Source organism: Artibeus jamaicensis, unplaced genomic scaffold (assembly GCF_021234435.1).
Source record: "Artibeus jamaicensis isolate MK-2021 breed Jamaican fruit bat unplaced genomic scaffold, CSHL_Jam_final contig_585, whole genome shotgun sequence".
In the NCBI taxonomy this organism is placed as follows: domain Eukaryota; kingdom Metazoa; phylum Chordata; class Mammalia; order Chiroptera; family Phyllostomidae; genus Artibeus; species Artibeus jamaicensis.
Genome location: NW_026521894.1, coordinates 15390553 through 15402127, shown reverse-complemented (window position 1 = coordinate 15402127; position 11575 = coordinate 15390553).

The following is an 11575-nucleotide window of genomic DNA, read 5'->3' as shown; positions in this document are numbered from 1 at the left end:
CTTTGATGGAGCATATATATATATTTTAGAAGATATAAAAGGGTACTACTAGAACTGCACCCTTGAAATTTACTAAACTTTTGGTCTACTTTCCTTTAGGAAACAAAACAAAACACTTTACAGTGAAACAGCATACATATAGGAAATACATAGAATATACATATTCAAATTAATATTTGAATTACCAATTGAACCCACCACCGAAGTAAGATTTAGATCAACAGCTTCACTGAAGGCCTAAGCTTGCTTCTTCCCAATTACAAAAGTCTATTTTCCTCAAAAAATAACTATTTTGAATTTATGTTGATTAACTAATAGTATTAGCTATCAGTGTATGTCTATAATGTTATATTTTTATAGCATGTATTACACATGTTTCTTTCTTCTATTAAAAACTATGTCTGTGAGATTCATCCTCACTGTAGCATGCATCTGTAGTTTATTACCTACATTGCTGTTATACCACCATATGAAAATATCACAGTTTGTTTAATAATTCAACTGTTCAAAGACATATGAATTGTTCCCAACTTGGGAGTTATGATTACCAATTTCTCTATTCTTGTAAATATTTTTTAATGCATACAATCATGTATTTCTGTTTTTTATACACCTAGATGTGGCATTGTTGGGCACACAGACATGCTTATGTTTAATTTTAGTAGATAATATCAAACTATTTTCTATAACGGTTGTGCTCATTTGCAAAAGCATCAACACTGTTTGTGATAATTCCCATTGATCCACACCTTTGTAAACATTTATTATATCAGTCATTTTATTTTAGCAATATCACATCAAAATCACATTTCGAGATTGTGATTTTAATTTGCATTTCTCTAATAATTACTGAGATGGAACACAATTTCATTTGCTTACTAAGATACTATATTCTTTTTGTGAATTGACTGTTCATTCTTTCACACATGTCCCCTAATGATTTATCAGTCTTCTCACTGATTTGTAGGAATTCTAGATAAGATTACTTTGACAATTATATATGTTGCAATATTTTCTCTGATTCTACGGTTTGCCTTTTCACTTAACGATTACATTTGGTAAACAGAAGTGCTCAGTTTTTCTGAAGTCAAATTAATCAACTCTCTAATTTATCATCTTCTATATGTTTAGTGCTTTATGTGTTTTTGTATAAAATTGTTTATTGCAAGGTCATGGAGACAGTCTTCATTCATCTTCTAAAATCTTCATTGCTTTGCCTTTAATAAGTGAAATTTATTTTTGTATATAGTCAGAGATAAGAAGGGAGTTTCCTTTTCTTCCAGGTGGATATCCATTATTCCAGTATTTTTACTGGAAAATAGTCCCTTTCACACTGCTCTGCATTACAACCTTTATCATAAATCAGAAGTCTGTATCAAATTAGACAAATTCTAAGGGATCTCTCTTATTCTCTAATTCAAAATTAAAATCAAAATTAAAAAGAAATAATATTGAGCATTGAAACCAATTAAACATAATTTTAGATACAAATAATTCCTAAAATGTGTTTTTAAAAAAGATAATATCCTAAGAATAACTTTTGAAATCTAAAATAGTTGTGATAAAAAAATGATAATAATAATGAAGTCTAATAATTTCTCTTCTAAGAAGTATGTCAGAAAGGGGGAAAACATGGTAGGTAAAAGAGAAATTTCTCCCCTCAATATGGGTAAGCCATTTCTTTATTTTTACATTTTTTATGTATTGATTTTTGCATGGATATTTATGTATTGAGACAGAGAGGAAGGCAGACTAGGGGAGATAGACATCAATTTGTTGTTCCACTTTATTTATGCATTCATTGGTTGATTCTCGTAGGTGCCCTGACCGGGGATCAAACCAGCAACCCTGGCATATTGGGACAATGCTGTAACCAACTGAGCTACCCAGACAGGGTGCCAATCATTTTTAATATTTACTAACTATAATAATTAAGCAACTAGAGATTTAAAATGTTTTTAGTAAATTTAAAAGCAAGTATTAGTTTACTTAAAAATAATTTCAGAAATAAAATCTAACAAAACACAATTCCCCTCCTATGTGATAAAGCCTAGTAGAAATTGAGGATATAGTGACTAATATGACATAGTTCCCTGCTCCTAAGAGTAATGTGGTCTAATGATGAAAATGAGTAATGAAATGTCATTGATGTCGTTTTGTAATATTTTACATTGTCTGATACAATAAGCTAATATTTTCAAAAGAAAGCAGTAATAATAATTGTCAGTCATTATTCCTCCTTGAATCTAAAGAAAATATCTCTACTTTCAATCTTAAAGCACAATATTTTGTCGGAGTCTTCCAAATCCAGTGTACTTTTACACTTATAGCACTTTTCAATGTGAGTGCCAAAATTTCAATGGAAATAATTATCAGTATTTAGAACATAAAATTTATAGTTAAAAAAAGAGATCCACATACCTAAACTGTTTCACATATCCATAAAACTTTTTTAGTAACTGAATTGTCAGTTTCTAAATTTAAATTTATTAAAGTTAAACAAAATTTAAAAATTCAGACCCTCAGTAATATCAGCCATATTCCAAGTACCCAGTATATGTGACAAATGTAAAATAATTTACCAATAATTTTACATGGGTTGCATTTGAAAATGATAATACTTTGGATATATTGTGCTAAATACATTGTTAAAATATAAAAAGCACAATACTGTCATTTAACACAAATATGAACATATTTGAAACAATATTATTCACTCTTGGTCAAACAAGGTTTTTGGTATATTAAATTTTAGCAAATAGTTTTTTCACATAACTGTTTTAAACTTTTTATTAGTTAGCATGGTATTGCATTTATAAATATTCAAACATTGAACCATGTCTCACAGCTAAAACAAACCTCACATTGGTTTGGGTGTTTTTTTTAATGACTGCAGGTTTCAATTACTAATACTCTGAGATTTTAATATCAATATTTACACATGCTATTATTTGTGTTATATTTGTTGTATATTTTTTAAATTGCCTGGTGTTTACATAAGAATTAATTCTGTTGATCTTTAAAATAAGAATGGAACACCATAAAAACTGTACTTGAAAAATAACTAAATAAAAAAAAAAAAAAAAAAAAAAGAATGGAACACCTAAGATGCTTTGCTTGCCATTTTGATAGAGAAGGGAGGGATTGCGAACTGGGAACCTTTAAAAGTATTGTTTCCAGCACAAATGCATGACCGTGTTTCTGTGCACTCAAAATAACTTCCATTATTCAATCTATACTCCTTATTCTCTGGCTTTTCTTTTTATAAAGTTTATTGCATCATTAAGTATTTAAATATATATATATATATATGTATTGTGTTCAAATCCTGTTTTTCTTGAACTCCTATGCATTAACCATAATTAATTCCTAAAGTATGTTGTATGTGTGTGTAAAAATATATTGATTTATGTAACATAAGTAACTTATGTATATTTGTTTCACTTAATATATTGCCATGATCTATCCATGCCATTTTGCTGTTGTACCACTTTTTTCTATTTACTTACCAATTTTTTATCAATAGATAGCTGGATTGTTTATAGTTTTTTGTTTTTTTTAAGCAAACAGTGTTACTCAGAAAATTCTTGTATACAACCCTTGTACTCTTCAGATCTGGTTTTGGATAAATACCAGGAGGGGATTTCTTCGGCCATAGGTTTCTACATGGTTAACTTTATGAGGTAATACCAAACTGTTTTTCAAAATTATTTCATCAAATTATACTTCCCTGAGTGATGGATCAGAAAGTCTTTGCACTGTCAATTTCATCAGTACTTGGTATCTTCAGATTTTTAGATATTTTATTATTTGAATGAGTACAAACTAGACAGAGATTTATTGTGGTCTGTGTGTTTCCCTGATCACCAAAACAATATATTTTTCTGACTATTGTATAAAAATCATTTTATATTTTTGCATTTTGGTTTCAGTTGAAGAGCTTTTATGCCACTAGACTGGGTATATTTGATATGAATAGTAAAATTTAAAAACAAATTTTATTTTTCTGTCTAAGATTATTTAAAATGTCAGTCACAGAATCACTGAATTTCATTTTATATATAACTATGCCATAATCAGTGTTAGCTCTGAGATGTAAATGAGAATTTAAGTTTAGAATAAATTTTCTAGTTAATGAATCAAAGTGATCAGTGAGATGATTGATTACATTCATATATATCTTAATCATACAGCTGTACGTATCATAAAGATTCCACTTAAACTTAAAATCCAAGTTATTTTTGAGATGATCACATTTTCAAGGTGATGCAAAACTGAAGAATAGTAAAAACATTGATTATAAAATAAAAGCATATGTATAAATGTATTATATACTTATGTTATACACTTAAATACTATTGAAATAATGTTGAAATTATTTATCTTGTGATAAGGAGCTCCTTGTTGCAGAGACTGTGTGATCTGACTACAGACAACTAAGTCAGAAAATAAAATTAAATACATAAAATAGAATAATATCAAAATGCAATGGTTTTTAATAAAGGAAAGAATAGAAGATGACAGGGAGAATAAACCTAATTTTGGTGAATGTGAAACCATAACTTGTAATAGCTCTCTTGCCTAAAAGGTAAAGTATAATCTCTATAGTTTCGACCACAAACATATTTCCAGCCAAATCCTCCATCAGACCTTTCACTCCAGCTTCTATTTCACTCAATATTCAGTGAATTCCTTTGTGGTTTCAGATCTTCTTGGCTTTGCTCATTTTAACTGAATTAGAGATGAGGTTCCAATGTAAGGATGGTGTGTAAAGTCAGACTACAATTTTTCCAGCAGATACCTGGTAATAGGTGGGGCCTGCTTCCATTTCTCTGCTATTTTTTGTAATTTATAAACTGTAAACATAATATTATTACTTAGTATGTTATTATTATTTATACTGCCATTTTTGTTTTCCCCTTACTTGGGGAAAAGCAGAAGTTAGATTTTAAGATTGCCTCTACATAGTCTTTCCAAATCTACTATGATTTTTAAACTTCCTCTATCATAATTTCTTCCTCAAGGTTTCATATTTTTTTCTTATGTGTGTTTAACTTGCACAGTTATTTAAATTTATCAACTAAATTGACTCATATGTTTCAGTTTTGTAATGTCTGTTGAGAATAAATTAGTATGAACAAAAGTATCTTGTTTATAAAATTTCAGCCTTATGATTTGGAAAAGTGTTCAGCTTCTATTCCTTTAGGCATAAAATTACATTGGAAAGGGAAGCACACCTTAATGAAATCTGATCCAAAGCCTTCCCTGCACAAACTAGTTCAGCACTGACAGTGTTTTCTGCTGTGTGAGCTGCATCACCACCCTTGCTAATCACAGTCCTGACCAAAGCCCTACCTGAGCATGGCAATCAGCACAGAGAGACACAAATGTGGAGCAAATAAGATAACATCCAGGAGAGAAAACCAGTCCAATTTATAAGACAAAATATAACCAGTGTGTTCTTACCGTAATGTAAGAAAATTATTAGTAACGCTTCTGATCTATGTCCAAATCCATTCTGGTTCTTGCCTACCAATATTTTAAAATTAGCTGGGGTTGTGCTGTGATTTCGAAGGTGAAAGGAAGCAAGTAGGAGTTGCACAGCTGTTTACAGTTTTGGTTTATAGCTCTGGGACACCCCATTCTGGAGACATTTCGTTCCAGTTCATTTTAACAGTAATTAGAAGTACCCCCATAACGAGGAGCTTGCTGTCGAAACAACTTCATTAGTTTGTGTGATTTTATTGGTTTCCTTTAGGGTGAGGAAGTAGAACTAATAGTTGTAATTTAATAAGGAAATTACTGAAGGAAGAAAGATTCCACTGAATCTTAAATGAGGCATTAGACAGAAGGTTCCCTTCCAATAATGAACTATAAGCAAACCATGTATACCTAGAAAATTTTTACGTGAATGCATGTAGATTAGCATGAAAAGGCCATTTCTGTTAAATGTATAAATATTGCCTAAATAAAACATAAAGTACCCATACTGAAAAACACAGATAAAATTAGAATAAATTTGTCCATTTAAAGCATTTTTCTCCACACTTTATTTAAAATGAGGTAAAGTCACCACAGTTCGCCTTTGGAAAAGTTGTCCTCCTTTAGATATAATGGCTAATTCATTTTTCTAAGCCCGCTTTTCCTCTTGTTTCCATTATATTATTCTCTTTTCTTTTGTTCCTCATATATCAGCTCCTTAAGTAGCAACACTTTCTTTGTCACTAAAAGGATTAATGGGCTGATATTATCTCCTCTGGTACACACCTGACTTCCTAGCTGCAGAATACTTTATAATCATTTAGGATTGTTTCCTCCCACTTCCAATACTACATGGCTCAGCATTACTTTCAGTAGTTTAGAGATGACAAAACGGATCCAGGAAGGAACTTACCCAAGATTTCAAAGCAAATTAGTAACATGGGATGTAACCTTCTACACTTTTTCTTAGAGACTACACCAGGACACTGTCATCCTTTGAAAATGATGCTCATTATAATGGAGGGGATGTTTTTAAATATTAAAATGTGTGGAAACCATGGACAAAGCCAAAGAGGGGTAGGACTGAAGGTGGGATGTGGGGTTGGGTTGGGGGGGGAGTGGTGGCAGGAAAATGGAGGCAACTGTACTATAACAATAAAAAGAAGAAAAAAACAAATTCCACAATAATTTTATTGAAAACATTCAAAATATAAAAACAACTGAGTACAGCTTCTTTTTTGTCATAAAAGGGTTTTTTATGTATTTTTAATTAAATGTGCTGTGTGACATTAGTTATTAAAATTGTAAAGGTTTAAGTGTGTAATTCTATAAGGCATGTATACTGTGTTGCATGTCCACCACTCTTAGCATCCTCCACTCATAGTCAGGTCTCCTAATATTTCCTTTGAATGTTAAAGGACATACTGTTTTTAAACTGTTATTTTTTTATTGTTGTTCAGTACAGTTGTCTTCATTTCCCCCCACAACTCCCCCACCACAGCCATCCCCATTCCCCACCCTTGATTCCACTGCCCGCCATGGTTTTGTCCATGTGTCCTTTACAGTTTTTCTTGAAAACCCTTCCTCCTTTTCCCCCCATCATCTCCTCCCACTTCCCCTCTTGTTTGTCCATTTGTTCTTAGTTTCAGTGTCTCTGGTTATATTTTGTTTGCTTGTTTGTTTTGTGGATCAGGTTCTTGTTAAAGGTGAGATCATATGGTATTTGTCTTTCACTGTCTGGCTTTCTAGTTCCATCCATGCTGTCACAAAGGGTAGGAGCTCCTTCTTTCTGTCTGCTGCATAGAATTCCATTGTGTAAATGTACCATAGTTTTTTGATCCACTCATTTACTGATGGGCACTTAGGGCACTTCCAGCACTTGGCTATTATAAATTGTGCTACTATGAACATTGGGGTGTAATGCAGAAAAAAAGTGTGAGTTTATAATGCCCAGGTCTATAAAAGAGGAGCAAATATAGGAGAATGTTTGTCTTCTGGCTTCCAGCAGGCCCTCCAGGTGCAAAATGATCATTTTTTAAGTCAGGTATGCCTCATAATCTATGAGCTGTAAGCTCCATGGAGCAGGAACTTTATCTGTCATGCTGATTTTTATAATCTAAATATATAGCACAGTGCCTGAAAATATCTAGTTTTCCATAAATATTGATTGAACAAAAATTTGGACAAATAAAAAATTAATTAAAAAAGGATGATCAACCCTACAGTTACCTTCAGTAGCTAGAGTTTTTCTCAATTTGCTGAAAAGTATAGTATCTGGAAACACTCTTCCCACTTCATTCCCACATTTTATATTCCCAATCGTTCCTCCCTGATGGCAATCCAATTTCCATCCTCTCTGTGTCCCCTTTCCCACCCTTGCAGGGCTGCAGAATGACAAACTCTATCCCAACTACCTTTTTCACCCCATTAGGTGACTTTTTACTTTGGAATTTCTCAGGTCTTGGATCAATTGACATCATCAACATGGAGTGCAAATCCAAATCACCATTCTAGTGTGGATGATTTAGATATCAAAAGAACAATATAAAAAATGGTAGGAATCTGGGAGAACTAAATCCCTCCCTATGGGTGAGGGTGCTAAGGGCAATATTTCCAAAGGAACAGGTGAAGATTTGGAGTCATGCAAAAAACTAAAAGAGGAAGAAAAAGAAGGAATTGGGGACCAATATATTTTGTGAAGAGATCATCTGCTTTGCTGTTTTCTCTTTGAGCACATGAGCAAAGATCATGTTTTCTTTATGTTAACTGTTCTGATGCCATGTTGTAATTGCTTTTTGAAATTATCACAAATCTTTGGTAAAGAATTTAAAATTCTGTTACAAGGACTACTGCTATAATCTCAGTATGCCCAAAGGGAGAGATTATAAATGGGAAAGTGAGACACCCAATCACCCCCCAAAAACATCATTCTTGAAGGTGGTTTAAGAAACAAATCAGCTCCTCAACAGAATAGAAAGAATTTTTCCAGTGTGTACCACTCAAAAGAACTAATATGACAGAAAATGGCAGTTGTCTCTTAAAACAAATTCCTGTATTCCTAGACCTCTGAAAAGGATGGCACTGTGTAGACCACATGAGAGAAGAAAATGTGAAGTCTGAAGACAAACGAGCAAGGAGAATTTCCTTATAGCTCAGTGTCCCTTCTGAATGTCAGCAAAATGGAAGATTCTATGTGCAATGATAACAGTAATAACAAGCTCATCCTAATATGTAATTTGAGGTGGTCCAGTACAAACACAACAAAATAGGCAACTGTGTGCAATAAGTGGCTTGCAGTAAATTCATGTAGCTGTTATAAAATAAAGATAATTTTCCTCTTAATCACTGAATCTTTAGAATTAAGGTGTTAAATCTAATTCATTATAATAACAGAAATTCTAGAGCATTAATCGAAAATAAGTTGCATGCAAATTCATATGCTGTTTCATCATATGACATGGTAGGCCCCTGTATTTATTTGTATAAAAATTTAAGCAGCTTAATGAGAAGAACAATTTACTAAAACATTTTTACTTTCTCAACTATTCCTCAGATTAGCCTGTAACTCCAAATACACCTTCTAGCTCTATAAATTTGATAGGACAGTCCCTTATTGCCACAATAATTGTGAATAACAAGTTACCTTAAAACACAATGACATGAAACAACTAAGTATTTATTTTTTACTCACAAATCTACAGGTCAGCTTGGTTTTGGCTGTTCTAAACTGGGCTTAGAAGCTATGGTTCCTGGCATCTGTCATTTTTCTTTGACTAATAGTTACCTGAGTCACATTCCTTTCACAGTGAAGTTCAAGAGCTCAAGAGGGCAAACTCAACCATGGAAATCCTTTCAAGTATCCCTGTAAGTTGCACCCTCTAAAATACTTCAACCAAAGCAAGTTGTGTGACCAAGCCCAACGTCTGTGAGGCACAAAGTATACTCCTATCATGAAGTCAGTATTTCCTGATCAGTTACTTAATGTACCAGGGTAAGGAAAGAATTTGCTAGTGAAAATATCTGTGTTGCAAACTTAGTAAATGAGGACACTTGAAACTGCAGAGAAAGAAGGATCTTTAAAAATGGTAGAGAGAAATTTTCCTCAAAATAGGCATATCTCCCTTTAGAAACATCCAAGAGCAGTTAAAGAATATAGTAAGCAGTAAGTAAAATGAAAGCTGCATAACTCAGTAGATATGTAATGAACATCTACTGTAAAGAACTTCACCACAGACTGAGAAAAGAAAAATGAAACACATAGAAGCTTCTCTACAAAGTAGAGAGCACAAGGGAGTGGTGAATTGTGATTTCAAATCTGGGGCCTGAAATGACAAATAACACATCTCAAAGAGTGGGTGAGAGCAAGTGGAAAAATTAGCATTAGTTCTACAAGAATTCTCAGGGCAGGATCAAAAGTTAGAGATGCACAGCTTTGCAATATGATAGGTATGAGGTCACAGAGGGCCACAGAAGAGAGCCTATGTTACTGCAAGGAGTTCCAACACACAGGTCTTGGAGCCACCAATAAGGATTAGAGAAGTCTGAAGTTCCTGGAGGATGTTATTGCATGAGACCCTAGTTTACTTACAGCATGAAAATAATACAAGCAATTGTTAAGTTTATTTTAATTTACATCCAGAAAAATATAATGTTTCAACACATCAACTTGAAGGGAAAGATTTTACTACAGCTTCATTAGAATAAAACTAGAATGGTATAATTTTATTTTCTGCATTGAAATATGGACAAGGAGAAATATAAATATTAAGCTATTTTCTTAGACATGACATGAGTTTGCTCCTTTCCTAGATCCTATGTAATAATATTTTTGTTACTGTCATCATCATCATTACTAACAGTTTTCAGGGTACCAGATACTGCATTAAGTGCCTGACTTATTAGCCCATTAAACTCCTAAATAAACATATAAAATAGGCATCATTGACTCTATTTCCTGAAGAAATTGTGTCTCAAAATAACCTTAAGATTATACAACCAATAAATGAAAAAGTCAGACTTTAAACTTAGGTTCATTGGGTTTTGAAATGTATTATACATTTTGCAGATACATATGATACAATTATTGCTTGGATTTGGGTTATAATCAGAATATACCATGACCAAGTCCATAAGCTTTAACTAAATTTGCACCATACTTCAGAGAGGGGAGGCGAGAGCTTATGTACTTTCTTAATTTAACATCTGATACTAACAGACATCTTTCAGACTATTAAATGGAAAATGAAGCTCATAGAACGACAGTTGTCTTTTATTGATCACATAATGTGTCATGATGATTTATGCCTGTATAATAACATGCTTTAGTGCACAATAAAAGACAAGTTGATATTATATTGAACAGATCACCCTGATGGCTAGCTCAATATATGCACTTCTCAGCCCCTTCATTGAGAAGAGATGCCAGGATCAATTGAAAGGGACAAAACCTTAATATAATAAAAAGAAAATAGAGAAATTATGCCTAAATCACATGAATAAAGATTCTATAAGGCAGCATTTTGTTATCTGAATAGTAAAGCAATAAAAAATTCAGAAATATAATGTTTGATCCTTGTTCAAAAGAAGGAGATAAAAGAAATATGTGTGTCTCTTTTTGACATATCCTTGAAAAGTCTTGAAAATTCAATAATTCATGTTACACACAGAAGGAGCTGGTTTCAGTAGTAAAACTTTAACAATTTGAATCCAGCAGAAAAAGAATATTTACTCAAAAAATATAACAAACAGACTATGAAAAGGTTAAAAATAAGTATGCATTTTAAGTCATATTTTAAAAGATATTAAAATATTTCAGAAATAAAATATGTTCATAATTCTGTTATTAATAATTTGCTTTCTTTTTCTTCAACCAACTTCTGTTTACACAGGCATAACTCTTGAATTTCTAAGTCAGTTTTTTCTTTTTCTTTTCATTCAAATCAACATATTTTTTGAGTTTAAACCCTCACATACGCTGCCTGATGCTTCTCTCAAATCCGTTCCTTTTAGCACCACTCACCAACCACCTTCCCATGTCTCTTTAACCAACTTTTTTATCCATTGATTCTTGCAGTGTCAATTTTTATTGGCAACC